Consider the following 23,683-nt stretch of genomic DNA (forward strand, 5'->3'; position numbering starts at 1 on the left):
TTACATACAAATGCTCACTTGATTAAAATCCAATTACCAACAGAAACGTTTTTTGAAGGAAAACATTTTGATCAACTTTATTATGAATGAGGCAGCATCAATTTGTAGATGCTCATGAACAGGGTTAGGACTGAACTATATAAATGTTACCTGCTTCTGTTTGATCATCCAGTTCTAATTAAAAGAACATGTTCTAATAGTCCATCCCGTCTACTGAAATCTTCTCTGAAAAGCCAAGAGTTTTCCAAGATGGGGTATTTGAGCAGTCATTTTGGATATGCATTTTGGCCTTTACATGTTGCTCAGAACAAAATTTTTGTGCCCTTTTAGGCAACACATCCTAAACATTGAGACTTTTTTTATGCTTAGTTTTCCTATCAGAGAGAGGTGACTTTCCCATAAGGGCTGTTTGCATAACTGTACAGCAAATGAAATCCATAGACAATGTTCCCAATATGATAAAACACAAATTAGAGTGGAAAAAAGAAATAAATATTTTGGCTTGTTGTAGTGTCTTGAATTAGTGAGAACAAATGTACCCTGACAGCAAAGCCATTTGCATTCTCAAATTAACAGGAAAGGAAAGCAAGCAAAATCGTCAGCCATTTGGGCAGCATGGGAAGCGTGTTTTTCTCTTTACTGTTTGAGCACATTATGAACTGAGCTCGTTTGCCTTGAATTTCTTCCCGAATAAATTGTCCTGTTGTCATGTTTAGCTTAGATTTACTGATCCTGCAGCCTTTTTAAAAGCAAATTATTTTTTCTCAAAGGGAATTGAGTGCGAAAGAGCTGCACAAGTACACAGGAGTCTAGTTATAGCATAGCTTTGAGTATAATATAAACAGGCAGATGTGCAGTTAATCTTAGATACCTATTATTTTTTTAATGACATTATAACAAAAAACTGTCACCTATGCAAAATAGAGGAGCAGTGGGGGAGACGGAATAGTCCTCTGATCTCCTCTCTAATCCACATGCTTGCATGAAAATAAAGCAGAATCAGGACTTTGAACATGAGATTACATTTCTGCTTCTTTGATTTAGAATTCATAGCTCTTCGTCCTGATTAGCTTTGTTTAGTTAAAATTCAACCAGAAGTGATTTGTTCCTCTGAAAACTGGGGTGTGCAGTAGACCTACATATACAATATGCATCCTCTGTTATGTGTTTTTTGGACAGAAGTCTGCAATAGGTCATCTCTAAATTTTCATTGTGCCTGTAATCAGTCTCTTCAGATATTTTGTTTCCCTGTCAAAAGGAAACTTTCCCTTTTATTGAGAAGTAGGGGAGAAACCAAAAATCCTTTCTTCCTGTTAGAATAAAAAAAGGAAAAAAAGATATGCCATGAAAATGTTTGCAAAGGCAAACTACTCTGGTTACTGTCCTTGCTTTTGATTACAAGATCAGGAAGAGCTGCTGAAAACTAAAGATGCTCAGCTGTTTTCAGGGGTTTAGATTCACACAGTGGAGATACTACTGTGGGTCAAGCTTTGTTCGTGCTTTGTTTGTAGAAAATGAATTTTGAGCCCATCTCTAGGTTGGCTCAAAACTAAGCAAATAAAACTAATGACCATGGCAATCAGCATTCTCCCTCTTTGAAGACATGTATGGTGTTGCTGTCGCTGTGAAGCATGCAGGGAAATTCAGTCTCTGAAGATTCCTTTATAGGTGTGATAATTCTGGTAAACACTTAGGAATGCATGCTCTTGTTTGACCTTCATTAGACAGCAATGTTATATCCTCAGTTGTATTTAGTTCCTACCACCACAGTGGTTGTCTCTTAGCTACCTTCCCCTCCAGTGGAGGATTTTATCACACAGAAAACAAAGGCTTAGTCCCATTGTCTACCGAACTGGCTCTGCTTTGTGCTAGCAGCCTTGCTTATTGGCTTGGGGTGGGGATGAGCAATGAAAAAGACTGAGTTCCAGAAAAGCCAGTAGTATAGAGCAGTGATATGTCACAGTACAAGGGTTTGTGATAATGGGAGAAGAAAATGCCATACGCAAACTGTACTGGTTGTCATGTTGATGAATGGACTGTTGTACCTACATGGGACCTTCATTCATCAACAGTTATCTTCCCTCAACTGCCTTCCTGAGTAGTCTTCCAGACTGTGAGGTGGTAAGGTGTAGGGGACGAAGCTCCCCTTCTCTTTCAGAGCATTGGTCATTAGCAGACAGGATTTCTCCCCACTATATTTTGTATAATATATACCACTATATCTTCTTGGGTTTTGTGCAGCAACAGTCTGGTAGTTCTTGAAGCTGTATCAGTATTATTCAGTATCATAAATACTCCAACATGAGTGAGTATTCCGTAACTTTTACTCGCACTAGGAGTTTTGCTGTTTATGTGCAGTGACCTCACTGGATTCTGGTAAAATCCTAGATGACATTTGTCCATCTTGACCTTTTAAATAAGTTGCAGTTTGTCCTTGTACAGGTTATGATCAAAATCAGAATTCATGTCATCTTGGGGAAAAGTGACTATTGCATTCAGTGTGCTCTCATGGTGCATTAATGGCTAGTGAATCAATGGAAGAGCTCCTGATGGCTTCAGTGGGCACTGTATAATGCAGAGTAGCTTTTCTATCCAAAACATACTGTATTTCTGTCAAGGAAGTCTATGTAATTTCATTCTGCTGTCAGAGTGGGAAGAACAAAAAAATATCAGGAATGAATTACGTAAACTAGTTTTCCTGGGTGAAAACTGGTCAAAGAACTATTTTAAAAGAAACACCCACCTATTAATTAGCAATAACAGTATGTGTACAAAAGCACCTGTATAAAAACATACTGTTGTACATAGAAGCTACGTAGCTAGCTGCTGTAACCTCACCGGGTCTTAAAGGACTCCAGTCTACCTGAAAGCCAAGATATATTTGTTTGTGTCTGCCTTTACAAACTTTACATGTAAACTCTATTATAGAATGCTCTTCTCTAGGGTAGAATATCCCAGTGAAAGACAGCAGCACTATCCCCACGCACCCCCTCCTACAGGAATCTGACTTGGTCTAATTGAGTCAGTGTGGGATAAGAAGCTGTAATCTCTTTCTTGCTCACCTGGTTTGATTAATCTGGCCCATGGTGTTTGCAAATGTATCTTAAATGGGAAAAAAATGTTCTTACCTTACTATTCTTACTACCTTGGCAATGTCACAAGGTTCTTTTGTGGGTTAACACTTGTCACTTCTCATTCTATTTCATGTTACCCTGCGGTTTTTTTGCAATGTAATTTGCAAGCTGGTATCAGGCAATCTGCTCTTTTCAGCCTAGCACAACTGGCAAGGAAATAATTGCATCAGAACCAATTATTTCTACCTTCAAATTTAGAATCACTCTTTTTGCTATTAATAGGTCTCCCCCTTTCATCTGAAAGTACATAAGGCATATGATTATTAATTGATATTTGCTAATAATTTTCTCAGAACATCAGATTTATCATTCAGCAATATGAATATTTATAATAACAAAATGTGTTTTCATGTGACGCATTTTATAGCTTCCTGGCTCTGAGGAAAATGGAAATGAATAGGTTGTGCGTGAACTTACGTGTCGTGGTGGGTTGAGCCTGCGCAATTAAGGCAAGATGGTCAGTTGTACTGACAAAGTGAAGCCCTTTTCAGTTTCTACTCATTCTGAAGCTTTTGTCTTGCCAGTGTATGGTCTTAAAACTAAATGAATACATGCTCTGCATTTCTTCCTCTCCGTACAGTGAGATAAACAAACAGGCAAAGTTAAATTCTTAGCTTTTACATCCAAAATGGAGTCATCTGGATTCTAGAAAAAAAAAAGAATTATAAAACAATCCTGCGTGGTAGAGTACAGATCTTACTAGTAAACTTTTCTGGTAGAATATGTTCCTTGCAGTGTTTTCAACAATCCGTTCATCCACTTCCTCCTACTCAAGGAATTTGGGAAATTTCTGCACAGTGCAGTCAGGAATAACGAATCTTGCTAGGTCCAATAGAGTGAATAAACATCTTCACAGTTTTTTATGTAGAGTGCTTAGCTTAATAGAGCTTTAATTCTTGGCTAGAGGCCAGGATAATTATTGTAGTATGATCTAATATAAATATCTGTTTAAGAACTCAAAATTAATTTTCCACTAATATTCTCCGATGACGATGTAGAAATGTCCTGTTTTGGGGAACAGCCCTACAAATAAACTTACTTGTGGAAAAAAGATCTTTTGGAAAGGGAGGGAATGCACAAGGTTAACTTGTATAAATATTCAGAGGATCTTATGGAACTCATTTTCTGTATCTGCCTGGGTCTTTAGTAAGGTCACTTTCTTTAGTAGCAGGAAAGGACAGAGGCTGAGCTGCAGTGTTGTGGTGCCCTGTGCTTTTTGCCTTCACTGTGAAATACTGCTTGTGTGGCAAAAGATGAAAGGTCTTGCAAGCAACTGCTGAATCAATGTAAGAAAAACCCCAACCCTTTCAGACTGCTGTTCTCTGATATTTTGCCCCCACAACACTAATCAGAAGTTAGAATGGAGAGTATTGTGTGAAACGAATACTTGGGTATAGGTTGAGTGGTGAGAGGAAAATTACCTTGTCCTCTTGTCTCTTTTCACTATGGTGTTCTGTTAAAATTCTCATCCCTTGAAAGTGATGCTTCACAGAATAGGATCCCCCAGACAGTAATGTGGTCTCTCTTCCACTTCCAATCTGTGCCCAGAGCCAAATTCTGTCCTAGCTCATACAAACCTAGCTGGTACTAGTGGGGATTTAGGAAGTGAGATGAAAGTTATTTGGTGTACCTTGTCGCCATCACTTAAAATAGAAACTGTATCTCAGCAGCATTCCTAGACATATAATGCAACCATCAAATAACCTCACACCTTCACTGATTCTAAATACAAAAGTGTTTGAACCTTCAGCATAGTTACATAAGTTGCATTTGGTTGTGTACAGTTTGCTTAGGCTCAGGGGAAGGTGTAAAAAGCCTTTGTGAACTCAACACCATCATCTGTAGCTGAGAGTTTCAGATGAGATGAGAAAAATTCAAAGTAAAGAATTCCAGACAAATTCCATTGTGAGGCATAGCTGTGCATGGTAAAAACACTGCAGGAAGCCTTATCTGCTGCATTTCATTTCAGGCTCTTTCTTGGGGACAGCTACACAAAAGTTTACCTAGAGCCAAACCAAACGTCTCAGGTTTGGCCTGTATCCCTTCCTTTGCCCAGACCAGGCTGTTTATTGAGGAATCCGTTCATCTCTTCAGACAGCCAACGTGTCTCAGCTAAAGACAGATCGAGCCTTTAATAACAAGACTCTCAGATTGTTCACAGATCTTCCCTAGAGAGGATGCTGAAAGGAAGAGAGGAGAATTATACATGAACTTCATTTCCTCTCCTAGGTGAATTTCCATTTCTTGAGGCCAGGGATAAGTATAGGTCCTCTCCAGAGGAACACTGTGTGTTTATTTGGGGCAATCATAACAAGGATTGCTCACAGAGAAATTCTTATCAACAACTTTAGATGTTTATCTATCAACAGAAACTTCTAAAGCAACAATTTCTTCGAGATAAAGTAGACACTTTCTGTACTAAATCTTCAGCTACCTCCACATGTGGCTGTACAGCATGCAGTGGCCATCTGGTTTCATGGAGAGGATCCTCTGGTGGAGTTTAAAGTAATGAGTATGCCTAATTTAAATTTAAGTGAGAGCAGATACTGTTCTGCTACCTGACAAGTCAGGTTTGATACTGTGTGTTACTCCTGTGCTTCATCTGGTAATGAGGAGCTTTCATTTTAAAATGTTTAAAAAAAAGAGAGATGCTTCTGTCTCAAAAAATCCAGCATATTGTATTAAAAGCTTTGCCAGGGCTAGCAGTGCTCATATAGCCTGGCCAGTGTCCCATCTCTGGAATCCCCTGCAAGCTTTCGTTTTGCACATCGTAAGTACTCCCGTAGCTACCAAATAAGTCCATCTACTGATACAGAGAACACAGGCTGTGCGCATGAAGAGCGTCTGTGTATGTCAGCATACCATGTTTATGCAACTTGCATGTTGTTTTGGAATTGCTTTCCTCCCTGGGACTGCCCTGGAAAGGGAAAAACTGATTTCCTACCGAATGAAAGAGTACCAGGAGAGCAAATTAAAAGCAGAAATCCCATAGGGAAAAAAAAACAAACAACAACAGCACAACCATAGAAGAATGATTTCCGCTTTTTAAACTCATTTTCTAAGGACTTGTATTTTGAAATTATATAATTTTTATTTCTCTCTTTTCCTTGGAGAGGAAGGTCCCAGCTAGCTTGCACCTTTGATAGGGAAAAACCCTAACACTTAACACTCCTGCTACAGATGCATCTGTCTAGGTACTTATATGGTCCTGACCACCATAGTAACTGAGTGTCTTCCAAGTATTTAAAAATAGAGATAACAATAACAACTTTTGCCTCAGTCCACTTCTTTCTTTTCAGCTTGCTACAAGAATAGCTTGATTAATTTATGGGAACTTTGTTTTGCACAGTGCCAGCATACAACTTGGGAAACTGGTGTTCCTCATTGGGTACACTCAGTTGGAGAGTATCACATGCAAAGATTCAACTACACTTCTAAAAGTGGGAGGAATGAACACGTGTGTATAAATATATGGGACTGCATGTGGTCACTCATAGGCTGCTTTTTGCACCTCTGCAGGAGGTAGAAATTAGATCTGTAGCACTTGTAACTTAGTTTCAGTAGTTAATAGGGGATCACAACCTTGTTGTGTTACATGATGTGCACCCCTCCCTTCCCACAAAGGATTGCTGTGTTGTCAGCAAACCAGGTTCAGGGAGAGTGTGAGGAGAGCAGTGAAATTACCTGAAAGACTGGAGACTTTAAAAGTAGAAAGAGCACTGTTTGAGATACCTAAGCCTCTTCAGGATACCCATGAAGATCTCAACATGGTCCTTTGTCCTTGGTTTGCTTGGTTTTGGTTTGGATATTTTAAATACAATTGCAAACTTGTTATACTCTACATTTGGCCATTCTGACTCCTAGTTTCTATCCTTAGCTGACCACCACTACTTCCCTGTAGGAAGATTTTTGTCCCAGGTTTTGTCCTTTTGACAACAACAATCTGACTTGGATCCAGCTTCCTGCAGTATTGGGATCCTGGTGCTTCACAGGTGCCTAATTCAGTAGATGTTTGAGCACATGAAGGGTGGTAGGAGCCCTGATCCTCTCTCAGAAGCTGGTCTGTAAAGATCAGGCTAGGTCATTAGGAAAAAAAGTCAGTTGTAAATTAAGAAAATAATAATAAAGCTTTGTTGGTGGTTTTCTGCCTATTAAATGACTCATAAATATGCTGGAGTTCCCGTCAAGTGTTAATGAGGAAAGGCAGAACTGAAATTATGCCTTTGACAAGTGCCATATTTCTTCTGGAAATCAGTCTGTAATTATCACTGTGCTGCCTGACTATGCACTCGGGAGAATGAGACTTCTTTCCATGACTGGCACGTAGCTGACACACGCTGGCTTCCTTCCACAAATGTGCACTCATTTGAAACTGTGCTGTCATCGATACAATAAGAGGAACGTTTAGTTCTGCTCTGCTGCTGGTAGGAACCCAGATGAAGGACACGGGTCGAGCCAAGTCCCTAGATAACCCTAGTAAAACCAATATTGGTACCTCTGAAATGTTTCTGTTCCATCACGGATGGTTTGGGGCTGGGTCAGGACTAAAGCCAATGGTGTGTGCAAGCTAGTGCATTTACAGTGGCAGTCCATGGAGCTGGACTGACTTGCACAAGTTGCAGATGTATCACTACATGTTTTTAGACACTAACAACAGATGATTAAAAGGCTACAAGAGGTAGATGTAGCTCAGCAGCATGTTTTTTAATTTAGTGGAAGTGAAAAATGAAAGAGGAACACAATCAATGCACAGCAGTGGTTACCAGGATTTACTGCTGTGGAAACATCACTTTTCTTTTTGACTGTACATACTATTTGCCTTCTTGTAGTAAGCTTTTGTTTTGTTCTGTTATTTTTTCTTTTCCAGAACACTTAGTTTTGTAAATGAAATTAAAATGCTTTTCTGCTTAAGTGTTCCTTGTCTGTTGGTAATTCAGTAAATGATTAATCAATTTTTTTCTGAAGGTTTTAAAGATTTTAATTTATAGCACACAGCTGTCTTAATGCACTTAGCTTGATGCTCCAAAATTAGCTTGTAATTTGGTGTTATCAAGCTCACTTGTATAAGCAGGCACCAGAATTTAAAATGGTGGGAGTGGTACAGCTGTGATGAAAATTTGGTCCTCAGCCGAACTAGTGACCAAAGCAAAGAACAGTTAGGTCTGCAAGTAGGGATTAGATGCTGCAACATGAACCAGCCTTTGGTCCCATTGCTCAGTGTGAACTTCAGGACCTTTATGTAAAGTCCCCAGATTGTCCATACAGTGTCAGTGAAGTGTGTCAAAGTGAGACTTCAGCCCATGTGTTTTTTGGGTTCCTACACTGAATGGGACCTGGTAGGATTAGCAGTAGAAAACTGTTCCTCTTTATAGGTTAGGGGTGAAAACCTCTTGCCTGGCTGTATTGGTGTACATCTGCATGAGAGACCTAAAAGCTCCATCTCTCATCAACAGAGAGAAAAGTATTCTTTTGTAACATGTTATTTACCAGAATGAGCTTCTCCGGAGAGCCTGTTGTTTATAGATCCTAATCTGATTTAGGTATAAAACTGCTCCTGATTTGTTCAACTCTATCAGGGTTGAGGAATATGTGGGTAGTACTAAAATAAGTGCAGAGCCTTGTGTATCTCTGGAGTTAAGTGGATGCTCAAAAGGGTTTTTCACAATCTCGGGTTTGGGATTAAGGAGAATTTAAATGCACAGGTCCATCTCAATCAACTCCATGCTTATTTAGATCTGACTGATCCTAGCTACCTTATGTTAGCTCCTCCAGCCATTTTTATATGGGGATCTGGATGTGGAAACATGCAAGTATTTCCTGCTTTAGGTCTTTGTTAGCTAAGATACCGGATTTGATAAAAACATTGACTTTGATCAAGCGCATTTGGTAGTGCTTCATTTTTTCCTCAGACCACAGTAGGTTATGAATAGGAAGAACCAAGAAAAATATGTGTTTTTCCAAGGAGGAATTATCAAGAAAAGAAGAAACTTGGATAGCACCAGGTATGGAAATGACATTTAAAGAGCTACAGTGGAAAATGGGATGGGGTGCTCTGGCAGCTCCTGGGAGAGATTGTGGGTAGTGCAGAGGCTGGAACTCAGCTCTCAGCACTTCTGTAGGGTCACACAGTAACATTATTTAATTGTGGTTGATGAATGAGTACTCTAACTATATTTTGAGTATCTCATCTTTCATTCTAATTTATACCTAACCCCCCTGAGACTGCTGGTTGACTCTAGGTGGGGAAAGCATTAATTATTTGTTAGGTTTTAGTGAAACACTGGCACTCCACAGTGACCAATTTACCAGCTCCTCTAAAAGCTGCCAATAAAAAATGAACACGTACAAATGTATTCATTAGCACAAACTAATTAAAATCCAGGCTAATAGCCAGAGAAACAATAGGTTGCTGTAGGATTTTGGAATTCATTGTGTGTCTGCACTAATTCAACAGTAACTATCCTGGCTCTGCAGTTTCTAATCGAAGTTACAGATCTCATACTGATAGCCAGGCAGCCTTTTGGATTGCTAAGGGCCTTTTTATTTGAAGTAATTTCTACTTTCATTTGTTCTCTAGAAGCGACATAACGTTTCTGAGAATGTGATGTAACAACTCTCAATCACAGTGTTTAGGACAGGGTACCTCACCTGAACATCTTTAGTTTTATGGCATAGTGGTGGTAACTTCCAGTACGTTGTGACTTCGGTCTTCTGTAGTTTGAAGCTTACATTAGCCTTGATCAATCCCTTCTTACACTTTTATATGGTTCTTAAGGGCTTGTTCTAATTTTTCCAGCTTTGTATAGGCACTGTTTTATCCAGCTAAACAATGCTACGCTATTTTAGGTAAATTAATTTTACTAATAACTTTCTATTTTGGTGTTCGTGAAATACTTTAATTCTCATTAAAATTTGTAGCACCTTAAGAAGTTGGGCCGAGGTCCCAGATACTGCAGAGTTTCTGATAGGAAGCAAGAATTAGCTATGGAGAAAAATCTGGGTTAGATTCTCTGTTTTGTGGTACAGCTAAACAGGGGGATGAAGGAGAGGGGTGCATAAAGCTTGAAGGCATGTTTATTCTTGTGATCTTCGACTGACTTCAGAGAATTGAGTATAGATTATCAAGTGTGGTACCTTTGAGAAAAGGCATAGATGCACATGCAATACCAGATCTTCAGTTATGTTAGTGCCCCAACTTGGGATGTAGTGGGAGTGCATACACTCCCATCCTGGCTTGTACAGATGGCTGTTCATACAGTACAGGTGAGACTCGTATATCTCCCTCTTCATCTCAAATAACTGGGGGCCAGAACCCACAGAAGGAAGTATGTCTGAACAGAGCTGAGGCAGCTGGATTCAAGGCTGCCTGGCATCCTGCAGCAGCTACCTCTTGGTCTAGCAGCCAGCAGACTAATTAATAGCAGACAGCTCAAAGCATGGGTGCGTTTTGATCTGAGCTAATGATTTTGTTCATAAAGCAAAGAGCTTTATCTTTCAGTAGCAAAAATTTCTTGGTGACCTTTATGATGAACCAGTTCATCACTGTGATTCTTGTGTGGTCAGTCTCTGGGAGGCAAAGACATGCTGTACTGCCTAGGATAAGCTGGAAGAAAAGCATTCCTGGCTTTTTAGCCAAGAAGGTAAGAAGACAAATGGAAGACATGGGGTTTCACACCTTTTTATCAGTGGGTGATAGATGTTGCCAGTGGAGGGCACAGATGGAGGCTTTGCCACTCGGTCATGATTCATCATTCTGTCCATCAGCACCACTTTGTCTCCTCTCAGGCAAACTTGCCTTTGCCTTAAGTTCCTTTCTATGTCAAATTCAAGAGAAAGAAATACCTCTGCTAGACTCCAGTGGAAAGAAATCTGAAGATAAAGGATCCTTGAACAATACTGTATATGCTTAGCACACAGGCAAACAGGCCCATGTCATACATCCAGTAGGAGCAGGTGCAAGACTTGGAGCTATTCTGCCCGTATCCAGGAGGTTTGATGAAGCTAGCCTGCACTGACTGTTGGACCTCTCCGAACTTGTGACCATATGCCAGAGTGTCACTCTCCTGTGTCTCTATTGTTTAAATGTTTATGGTTTTAAAATGATGGACCACATAAAACACAACAGACTGAGTCATAAGAAGGAGTCCTCTGGAAGTCTTTCAGCCAAAAACCATCCCACTGTGGAAGAACTGCAAAAAGAAACTTTAATTTCTGGCTATTTGCTCCATTCCTCCCATGCCACAGGCAGACCTTGTGAACAATGCAGTCTAGAGGCTGTTCTCAGATGCAGAAGAATTAGTGTAGGTATTTTTTGTCTTTATTCATCACCTTAAGATTACTACTGCTAACATTTTCTCTATTACATAGTGGAATGGCTGAGGTCCAGAGTGAGTTTGAATCGGAATACTTTCCTTCCTTTTATTAGTTCTTTTTGCTTCTTGCAGTAGATGATACTGCACACACACAAAACAAGTCAGTGAAGAAAGCTGCATCAAGGGTTGCCAGTCCTTGTTTGTAGTTTCTCCCCTATGTATGTTTGTGTGAGCTTGTAACTCCCACTCCGTTTGGCTCTAAGTTTCAGGTTTCAATGAACCTAAATGTAAGCACATACACAACTGCCATTATTTTTGAAGTGGGTACTAGGCAAGATCACTAAGAAGTTACTGTTTTCCTCTCCAAAGTATAAATAGATCTAAATTTATTTGAAACTCTGCATGGAAAGGTGTTTTAACTACCATAAATCTGAGCCTAGTTTCAAGCTTCACACAATTCTTAGGACATCGCAATAATTTTCTACGCCTGTAAGTAGCTTTCTCCAGGATATTGTGTAATACTATGAAGCATCTTTAGGTGCAGATCTCTTTATTGAACTTGCAGAATAGAAACAAGCATCTAATTAACCTGAGATGAGATAGAGAGCAGCTGCTTGTATTCTGATGTGTGTTTATGAGGTTTCTGACCTAGCAGCAAGGGGCTGAGAACAGCTTCCACTGAAACAGCTTAACATTTCATAACTGCTGCAACAGTGAGTGGTCCAGCCTAGAGCTGCCAGCCTCCTCTTCCAGTGTGAGGGATAGCTTTTGCTGTTGTAAGTGATGCTGTCTGGATGTGACAAAATAGTTGATAAGCTCGACCAAGCGTGCCAGAACACAAAACAAAAAGCAATGTATCAGTTCAGGCAGCTTAAGAAAAGGTGTTTCTGTGTCATCCCCCCTCCCCCAGTGGCTTGTTTCAGAAGCAAATCTGATTGAATTGGTTTTAAAAAAAATTTTTTTAAAGTTCTGGTTATTGTTAGTCAGAAGTTTGCACAGACTGATGTAAGCAACAGAAAACAAAGCCTCAGATCCTCAGCTGGGTGAGAACTACCATAGCTATGCTGGCAGTGATATCTGCTGGTTTGTGCGAGGCTCTAGAGGCCCTCGCTATATTGAAGTGTTTAACCCATCATTGCCTTGTGTAAGCGGATAGTTTTCTGCCAGTGAGATCCCTTATTCTCACAGGCAACCAGTTGAGTGTGCCCATGAGGTTGGGATGAAACACAAGATGCTGTGGGGTGCTCTGAGGCAATTCTGAGCTACTGGTCCTCTCTGCCAGTCAGTCCAGGCTGCTATGATGCATCAAGTTAGTTAATCCTTTATCCATAAAAACTGATGTTTTCATCTTTTCCAGAACCAGCTTCTTCTCTGGGTTGCTTTTTTAATATCTCCTTCATGCCTGTGTTTGTCTCTCTCCCCATTCTGTCTCCTCCCCCAGAGAATTTCATGTTCCTTCAGCACAGCTAGGTCAAGTGCCACTTCTAACTGCCCTCCTCTTATTTTCCCAGGCAAAATTCTGGTCTTGGTCTTTGATAAAGAATACACATTTATCAAAAGAAGGTTATTGACTAATGCTCTAATTTGGAATCAGGGTTGACCCTCATCCAAAATCTTTCATTTCTCTCTAGGCTCACAAAACATTTATTGTTTCCCAGACTAGACTTAAGCAAGGACCAGGGGAGTAGGCAGCAAAGAAACACCTGGAAGAAGAGCACCACATTTAAGAGACAAAGCAGACTTTAAAATACCAGGGTTGGAAACAACGAGTCTTTTAATTGTTCTGTCTGCCACATTAGCTTGGAAAGAGAGGAGTATTTAGTGAGTTTCCTGAGAGACAGAGAAGAAGAAAAAATTTCAAATGGTTCTGTTTAGATTCAGGTGTAAAACTTGATCAGTGAAGAAAATTAGGTGGGCTTTAGGGCAGCAGGGACCAGTTCTGGGATGTGCCACGTACTGTGCATACTGCATACGCCAACACTTGCAGTGTCAGTCCTAACTAAAATCCTTCATTGCACTAACCCAGTTTGTGTTTTCTGATGCTGAAGTGTGTGAAATCTGCAGTCTTTCTAGATGCTGACCTTGTAACATCACGGGGTTTGTAATCCTTGTCAAGAGGGGAAGGAAAAATGAATCTATATAGAGTAGAAAACATGGGCTAGAGTAATGATCTGAGGTTGGTCAACTGTGTGTGTCAGCTAAGATGCTGTTTCTGATCAGCTTTATTCACAATCCGGCATGTCTGTACATCCAAGCAGAACTCAAAGTGTCTCTAAAAGCTTAAATTCACACAAGGGGAAATGTTTTCTAGAGAAGTTTTAAGGGAGCAGCAGTTAAGTGCCAGAGAAACCTTTAAAAACAGAATTTATAAGAGCGAGCTTTGATTAATCTTTGTCTTCTATGTAATCATTTTAAGTGACTCAACTATTTTCTTTCTTTTTCTCTTGAGGTTAAAACTTCAAGAAATCATTGGCAACTCTCAAAACACCAGCACAAGAATATTCACACTCCCTTTTTGATCCCTTAAAAAATTTCCCAGCTATCCACAACGATTTTTATTTAATTTATTTTACATTCTTTTATTACATACACTTTAGTTTGTTATAATCTGGACTGGTGGCAAGGCCAATTATCAGAGTTGCTGAACTCTGGTTAAAAGCTCCCTTTTCAGTTGTACGCAGCCTTGCCAAAATCTCATTGCTTAGGTTAAAATTTGTCATGTTGATTGCCTCAAGCAGATTTATTTTGGAAGGGATCAGTGAAGTCATTCCAGTTGCATCAAAAAAAAGAGGCTTGAGCAAAATGCTAGCATGTCTAGCAATTAAAAACAATTTCTGGTGGCCTTTTTTGACTGTTCTGAGCCTTTGTCATTATGAACAGAAATGTAAGATTTGCCATCTGGGATGTGACTTTTCTATCTTCAAAACTGGCCAAGTTAAAAGTGTTTAAAAAGACAAATCTTATGTTTGCATGTGTTCAGTGAAGCAGTTAATTATTTTTTTAATGAAAATTCAGCATCACTGAGCCAAATAGTAAGCACTGAAACAACCAAGCCAAGGCTGTCTTTGCAAGGCTGAAGAAAATTATAGTTTTCCTTAATTGTCACGACACGCTTCTGTAAGCTGCACTTTGGTCAGGAACTGAAACTAAGAGCATTGCAGCGCTCCTTCTGTGTTCCACAGTTTCTTAGGAGGAAATGTACCACCTTCTTTGGAACCAGATGGTCACAGAAGCTGGAGCAGGGAGGTCAAAGGATGGAATGATAATGTTGTTCAGTAAGTCTCAGGAAACTAGAAGCCCAGAGTATAAGGGAGGCTTTGATACTTTTGAATGGAAACTGGAACTGGGAGGAAGGAATACAAATTGGCATGTGAGAAACAGAGGAGGCCAGGAGCCAGCTCACGTGGAAAGGGGCTGGGTTGGAGCTTTCAGATTAGGGGATGACCTGGTACGCTTTTGGGGACTAGGACTAGCCCAACAAAGAAACAGCATTGTTGAGGTCTACTGGGAACCATGTTGATAATCTGGGTTTGAGAAGAGGTGGGGCTAGCCTCGCCTGTACAGATGAGGTGGAACAGAAATATCCACCACATCTAAAGGCATCAATGAGCAATGAAGTTCTTAAGCCTCCAGTCCATACCTCCCATTGACTCATTGTTCCTTTTCTGTCAGCTGTGCGAAATCCACTGACAAAGTGTGCAACTCATCATTTTGGGCTGATTCAGTAGAGGACAACAGCCTGCTACCACTGTCAGTAACCTATTAAATCAAAAGGTCTATATGGTGGATCTAAGAGTTCCAAGTAGTCATGGTGAGGAACCATGTGGGTGTTCATATGTTGCAGCAGAATATAATTTTTTTCTTTAGGTTTGGGAAACACAACATGCTCCTAAAAGACTATGAAGATTGAAAAGTCAAGAATTGAAACAGGATTTTCTGGAATTAAGGTTTTTCTGTGCAAAATTAACAGCATTCATTACATGAGTGCATGACAGTATCGGTGTAGCTTGTTTATCTTTTCACGCTCAACTTTGCAACTTTAATATTCTTTTAAGATGGCTTTGTGTGTGCAATAAACATAGGACTTAAGCAAGAGGGAAACCTTTATTCCCTGGCCTCAGTTAGAACTTCACGTCAATTAGACTATTTGGCACTGGGTTTAATAACTCTCTAATTGCAATTGCAGCACTTTGCTAAATCAATGCCCACCCTTCCTGATAAAATTGCTCTTAAATAGCAGTTGTTAAAAGGCACCAGGTGAAAACCTAATGAGGTGAAAACAGAGATAGAAAGAATGGGAAACCTTCTTTTCTCCCAGTCAATGAAACTTGATTTTTATTTTGTTTTAAAATGGAGGGGGGCAAGGTGTTTGCAATTTTTTGTATTTAAAATGTTTATATTTAAAAACAAAATCATTCCATTGCTTTCTAAATTTCAGGGAGACTGTGTGAATCTGCAAGGTTATGAAACACTTACCATATATTTATAGCAAAGAATTTTTCTTTGAACCTTGCTGAAATTTACTTTGCTAGCACAAGTCATTGTCTGGAAGTTGTGTGGTTGTTTGGTTAGGGTTTTTTTCTTAATTGTGCTTGAAATAAAAGATCAACATCCACTCACAGGGTTTGTTGGGTTTGTGGTTGGGTTTTTTTTTTGTTAAAACCAAAGCAAACAGAAAACCCTAACCACAAATGAATAAACATGTGTAGTGACCATCTGCCAAAACCCCTGCACAGCATAATGCCATTTCTCTGTTTCACTGTGTTTCCAGCATGAGGCAGAGATCTAAAGGGGAGCAAAGCCACTCACAGACATGCAGGAGCATGAGATGCATATGGATCACCATTTTTCTCTCTCTCCTATTCCTCCATCTTGAGGCCATGCATATTATTAAGGGGAATGGGGCTGCACCAGGTGTACTTTAGTAGGGGTGGTGCTGTGTGATCCTCTTTGGTGGGACTGTCAAGCAAAGGAGGTGCTTCGGGACCAGGATGGTCCTCCCCAGAGATGGAGGAGGCTGGGAATGCTTCAGGTAACAAAAAGTAATTTGTTCCAGCTCTGAGGGCTGGAAGGAAGCCTGGTTGGTGGGCCAGTGTGGTACTTCATAGCCACCACTTTCACTGGCAGCTCGGAAAGCACTCATTGCACTTCAAGCACGTATTACTTTTCTTTGTGTTCTCAGTGTGGGTTTAAGTGCACCATCTGTCAGGATAATAAGATCATTTTCCCTTCCCTGCTCCATAACCTTCTGATATATATATATATATATAAAGAGCTAGGAATATGGGCCTACTTTCTCCTTTCACTGGAGCTTTATTGGAAAAGCATCCTTGCTGCTCCTCACTACTTACCTGAGAATAAGCCCACTGCAACCCAGCCTTAATGATCTACACTTTTAGTCAGATTCTTGTCAGAACATGCTACTGTGTTCTTAGGGGAGAAAGGCCCCTCTGCCATTTATCTGAAATAGCATCAGGTTTGAAAGAGGATATTGCTGAGTCAGTGCCTGGGACCTAGATGGTCTGGAAATTTTATTTTTTTAATGAGATGGGGGGGTGGTGGAAAGCAAGCGGGGTTTGAAGTACAGTGTAGTACCTTTGGTACCTGACCTTGCTTATTAATCTCTGTGACTTTAAAAAGGCTTGGAAAATTATATTACCCTATACCATCGGTCTTCACTCGATAAATACAGACACTAAAGTCAGGGATGAGAAATCCCACAGAGCTTTGGTATTGACTTGTTAGATATTCCAGGCTTTAGCCTCGCAATACAGTAACTGTCTATAAGCAATGAACAAGCTGCTGAGAAGGACACCTTGCCCTTCTGGATTCATTCCCCACTCTCTTAAACAATCTATTCATTGCCATTTTTTACTCCCTTATGCCAAACAATAAATTGTCCTATGTGACAATAAGGTCTTTTCTATTACTTTGTGAGACGAAATTTGTGGAAGAGCAGAGCTATGCTCACGTTCTGTCTCGGAGCCAATAGTGGTGTTAACCTTAGCATCAGTTTCTACAGTAGAGGAGGGGAAAGAATAAAGAAGCCAAGGGTGGGGAGGGGTTTGTATTTCTTCCATTAAGGATTGATGCAGCAGTAACTTGTGTGCTTTGCCATTTAAAGAACATGTGTGTATACTTGTCCTGTAAAATCAGAATTCTCTACTGAGTGCGCATCAGCTAAGATGTCAGTGCAGAGGCCATATCTCTTCCTCACCTGCAGGTACTGAGCAGGACACAAGGAAGAAGGGATTCATCTTGGGAAACAGTTGGTGGTCACGATGTTGTTTTTGTCTCCACTTCATGCAGACTATAATCTATGTCAATGGGGGCCTTCATTGGCTTAGCTCAGCAGAGAAGTATGGCTAGCAATGCCTTTAAATGATACTTCATTCTTGGGCACATCTAGTACATCTCATCTGACTCATTTTATTCCTTCTTTATGTAGTCTCAGTCCTGCAGTCAAGTGGTGGCTGCCTTTGACACACACTGGGTGCAGTGACGCTTCTTTGAGCATCTCCACTCTTCAGCAGAATGGCAGCAGCCATCACCTGGCTCGTTATTAGCTAAATAGCAGAGTAGAGATTTGGTGTTTACAGGAGTTTGCAAATTTGGTTACAGTTCTCACAGCAACTGTCGTCTGGCTGCATGTTCATGCACAGGGTTTTATATTGCTTGTCATGGTGTTAACTGCAATCCCTTATTAGGGAAATACAAGAAATACTATTAACGTATACTTAAAATAAAAGGCTTCTGGGCATCATATAGTCTCGCCATAGTATGTTGCAACACATACATGCACAAAAATTCACTGTCCTTGAAATAAATAGAAAAGATAAGAGGTGCTGATACAGGTTTTTTTGTTTGTTCAACTATATATATCTATAAAAAGAGAAATTACGCAGACTGTTCAGTCAGCTCCTGAGGGAGCATGAGGGGATCCAGATCAGCTGCACAACTGGCAGCTTCTCTGGCAATCTCAGCAGAAGGAACAAATGTTCATTTTGACCCTCTATTGGAGGTGAGCTGTTCTCTTCTTGCTAGCAATGAGGTGGAAGCGCACAGATGGAGTACTGTGGGAAGGTATGCCTCTATTTTATTGTCTTCCTTCCTGAAGCAATTAAGATTTCTTCGCTGCTACAGTTTCAGTGTAGTACCTTTCATAAGGACTAAATAAATAATTTGATGAGATAAATTTTCATATGAAATTTTACAGTGTGTAGTTTGGGCACCACTAAGGATCAAGGAATGTTATTAATTTGATTAAGTATCATTATCTATATCTGAACTAGCCACCACGAGCTCCCTTTATAGCTAGTAGAGAACTAGCTAATATGTGAAGGGGATTCAAGGGAGAGAGTCATCCTAAAGTAGGTCAGATAAATCGCACACTCAAAGTGCATGTTTTTCTCCACTGGTTTCTTTCTAAAGCGATGTGCTGCTGAGCTCCAATGTGAACACCTGTGAGTTAGGTTAGGTGAATTTTTCCTCAGGAACTGGGCAGACAGAGCTTTTTATCTAGAATCCAGTTTTTAAATGCTTGGCCTAATGAGCTTCTGCACAACATGTAACATGTCTTTCCAAATGGCTGTTGGGCATGACAGTATGGAATACAGTGACAACGCCCTCTGGCATATAATTCCTTTTCATCCTCCTTCAGAGTCATATTGCCTCAGGATCTTCATTTGTCTCCTCCTTGCTGCTATTTCGGTGCTATTGTGCATTCTCCTGAGGTGCCCCTCTCTTCCTAAGGAAGTTAAGCAAACCAGCCTGCTGGGGAAATAAACATATAATGTGGCATTCTGTGTTCAATGAGACATGGTAAACTCAAATTAATGATTCTGTTCAGATAACAGCCCAAGCACAAGAAAACAGTGGAAATTTCCTAGAACCTTCCTGCAACAGAATTTCTTTGCTTTGTGGTGGAAAACTACAGCTGAGTAACTGCTTTCAGGAGTCAGACACATTGAAATTCTGTACCTTTTGTGAATTTCACTCTATGGAGCATTTGCTGTGAGTACTGACCAAACTGCATCAGTTCTGCGCTACATCTGGTTGCAGTTGTGGATGCCGGAGCAGAAGCTGCAAAGCCAATTGATGCAGGAGCGTGTAAGGTCTCTTGGCAGATCAGGTCTCATGGTGAATTGATGTCTCAGAGTATGCTGGCCTTTGCTCAGAGTGTTGACCTTGGAGCTGTCCCGGGAACCTAGGGTTTATAGCCATGGCATGTCTCTGGCTCTACGTGTGGGATGTATTTGGTTTTATAGAGGGGTGACAAAATTTCTTTTACCAAATATACTTACAAAAGAATCTCTTAGAGCATGATAGTTCAACTCAGCCTGTGGGCTGGATCAGGTACCCTCTGACAATTTTGTGCTGTCTCAAACTGACTCCAAATGCTTCCTTGGGTGTTTTTAACCTTACAAGCTCAACTTTTATTTGCAAGACTTTGAGAATAGCCCAACTGCCTTTGCAAGCGCTGCCAAGCTGTCATGTAGTGAAAGATGTAAAAAATCCGCTGTACATACCTGTACGAAAGCAGTGGGGTTTTCATGGTGGGGTTGTGCTGAAGTAATTACCCTATTACCAACAGTGCCCAGGTCTGCACAAGTAAAAGTTGCAGTGTTTGGATGCAATTTAAGATGTTGGTTTCTTGCATTCAGTCTATGCGGTAAGGTGAATGTTTCTTGCAGATAATTTTACAAGGTGTTTTTTGGAACCATGTGATAAGGCATAGGAAATAGTTGCAGTTTTGTGTAGCTGGATTTTGATGATCTCCACAAGAAGCAGCTAGAAGCTCTCTGCAGGCCTGAGAGTAAACATCGGCTGATTCAAGGCCAGAGCTGCTGCTGACCAAGGCCGAGTCAATCAGTGATCATCACAAAGCCTCTGGGAATCACATTTAGGAGAAAAAAAATGAAGTTAAGTCTGCTAAGAAGGGAGGGATGAGAGAAGATGCTTTAGGACCTGGCTGCGCTTCTCATTGCCTGACTCTGGTTTCACTGGGTGTGTAGTGTAGTTGCAATAAATTAGTTTTCTTTAGTCTGTGCTGAGTCTGTTTTGCCCATGACACTAATTGCAGAGTGATCTCTCTCTGTCCTTATCTTGAATCCTAAGCCTCTCAATATATATTTTCTCCCCTTTTCCGGATGAAAAGGGGAGTGATAGAGCAGCTTTGGTGGGCATTTGGCCTCTAGCCAGGGCCAAACCACCTCAGAGATACTGAAATTGCTCCCGTGCTTAATACTGGAACATTGAATGGCAAAGCTCTGTTCCTCTACCTTACACTGTCCACTGTTGAGAGTGTGATTAAACACTTCATAATTAGAATTTAGTGATAGATTTTACAAGAGGAGAATATCTTCTGTGACTTCCCAAGCTTTCCTGTAGCAGTTTTTATTAAAGTTACTGTGATAACTTAAAATAGCACTCTTGTTAGTTACTAACAGATCTGCCTGTGTGCAGGGACACCTAGACACTGCCCTTATTTTCCACTTTGAAGATAAGCAGGGCGAAGTCTCACTCTTCATTTTCTTCATTTTGTGTGTGAAGAGAAACACCTTTTGACTCCACACCACAGTTCTTTTGATTGACTCCCCTCCTTCCTCTGATTGACAGGTTTTCCTCTGTAACCTATGCCATCTTCCCCAGCTCATCTCACTTTGGCAGTGCGTGAATTTGAGCCCCCTTTTCTGCTGCTTCTGTGTGGCATATTGTGATCGCTGCCATTTCTCTGAGCTTATTCCCAAGCTACTCTTACAAACTGCAAAGAAGAAGGGGGGTGGTGGTGGGGGAAGCATTCCTGGAAAGCGAGGCTGTTATGCAACACAAGGGAAGCGGTACCACGTTGGAAGATGAACGCCTCTCTTCTGCATTTGCCTTGCATGGGCTCTCAGGTACTGTTGGGCATCACGCAATTAATAGCAAGTGCCAACTCAAAATGAGCCTTATCTCCGATGCAAAGTGGAGCAGCATGGCTTGCATCCCCAGGGATAAACTTTCTTTTCCTCAAAACCCCAGGGTGCTCTCATCTGCCTTGCTGCGAGGTAAGGTCCCAGCCACCCTGTACAGCTGCAGCAGCCAGGCAGGAGCAGTCCCAGCCATGCCAGTGGCTGCGCTGAGCTTTACATGCTCCAGAGAAGTAGTGGATGATGCCTGAGCCGTACCATGGCCTTGGGTAGTGCTGATGCAGCCACAGCCTGGGAAGCAGCCTTGAGGAAGCTCCTCTGTTGTTATTTAAAACTTTATTCCTGGAGACACTTTTGCAAAGGTCACAGTACTGAGGGGCGGTGGTGAATTTATTGTTCAGCATTTGTAACCACATTAGGGTTCCCAGCTATGACTTTGAGCGCCTGAATGCTACCATAATAGGAAAGTAACTGATCATATATTAATCAAGCAGTCGACTAGCGAGGCAAGAGGGCAGCTTGCTTCACACGCTGCTGAAATGCAGCTCTCCCCACAGTCCAATGGTAACGCTGTTTAAAGGCACAGTGTTTACTGAGGAAGTGATAACTGGAAATTGCACAGGAAATTAAAAACACATCATAGCGCTTCCCATTTAAAACTTGGCTGGGAGGTTGGGGATCCTGTGTTTGCAGCTGCAGAGAGAGACTCCCATAAATTTGGACTGAACTTGTGAGGATGTTCACGGCACTCTCTCTGCAAGGCTTTAGGACTTACCCCTGCTGGTGGAGCATCGTTCTGCAGTGACAGAAGGGCCTGACTGTGCCAGCACTTGATCCCCAGCACCACTTTCTTTTACCTCTCAGAGGTTTCCATTGCATTTGCCAGTCAGTGTAGCACTCCTCAGATGCAGCTTTAGGTAGTGAGAGATGGGATTATACAGCTAAAATAGCCGTTTTAATTTGGTATGTTCCTAGCTAAACTTCCACAAAGTTTGGACTCTATGTAGGGATATGAATTAGGGCCCTTAGTTTCATTTCCAGAATACCTTGTAGATCCCCGTTAACACTTGCATATCTACCTATGCGTTGGTTATGCATTTGTGAGCCATTCTAAAGGTCTGTTGGTGATGCATTAATTATTATGAAGATGAGGAATGATTGCTTAAATAACATTGGCATTTGAAGATGAACAATATTTGTGTCTGTATTCCTGAGCAAAATCAATTAGTCTGTGGTTGGCTACAAATTAGTTGGAAATAAAATTTTTGTAAATGGAATTTTATCACTATTCCTTTTTCATTATATTACCCCAATATATATAATTTTGTGCTACTTCATTTATCTTATGTCAGAAATAGTACTGCTGCTCTCTAACATTATTACAACTGAGATTAATCAGACACTTCAAAAGCCTCATGCTGAAATAAAATTTTTAAAATTGTAGAAGAACAACGACTGTTTTCTACAGCCAAGCTAATTTTTCAAATTCAAGATAAAGATGCTGCATTACAAAAGTAAAGGTCAATTTGAAGAAGAAAGGATTCTGGTTGCCTGAAAGTCATTTTTTATACCAAATTGTACTTTACACTTAAGTTGGAAGATGTTAATTTTTTTCTGGCTTGATACTGGTTGTTGTGGTTCAGATAAAAATAGCTGTTGCATTTAATCTGATCACCAATTATAACCTTTATTTCCCTTCACACTTTTGAAGTCACAGGAGACTGATGGGCTCCAGGGTTTGCTCTTCAGAGATGGTTGCTGTATGGACATTACACTTTCCAAGGATCTACCACTTTCAAATAACGAAGCATGGAAAATCATCCCCCTTCTATAAACCCATAATCTGCCCCAACATCCAGCGCCTTCCTACTGACATTCAAATAGAACAGGCAGCCTTTGACTGTGGAAGGTGTCCCTTGAATGTCCAAGTTCATTATGGGGTGAAGAAACAAGAGCAAATTTAGTGATGTGGCCATTGTCACGAAATTAGTGTCTCTGCAACATTTTTAATGAGTAGGAAGAAAAATTATTGTGTTATTCCTAAGATAATTAGAGAAAAATTTTGTCCTTAAAAGTGAAGTAGCTGAACATTTGAGTTGGATTATTTATATAACAGTCAGATAATGATACTGTGTTGCACAGATATAGGTAGTGAAGTTGCAAAACCAGTGCAGTGCTCAAGGTTCTGGGACATGTTTGTTCGCGATACAGAGAGCAACAAATCGTAATTGCTGTGCTGATGATCTATGAGAGGCCTCTAATTGGCATTTCAGTTAACAAAAAAAAAGGCTAGGAAATAAATTAAAGAAGGCAAGATCAGATTAAGGGT

At 40.6% G+C, this 23,683-nt stretch overlaps 1 protein-coding gene across 1 annotated transcript in view; it reads left to right on the forward strand.

Annotated features, from left to right (window-relative positions):
* PCP4 (Purkinje cell protein 4) overlaps positions 1-23,683 on the forward strand; it is a 50,849-nt gene that overhangs the window by 20,190 nt on the left and 6,976 nt on the right. The gene's annotated exons all lie outside the window — the stretch shown is intronic.

This window comes from Gallinula chloropus, assembly GCF_964237585.1.
Source record: "Gallinula chloropus genome assembly, chromosome: 1".
Lineage (NCBI taxonomy): Eukaryota > Metazoa > Chordata > Aves > Gruiformes > Rallidae > Gallinula > Gallinula chloropus.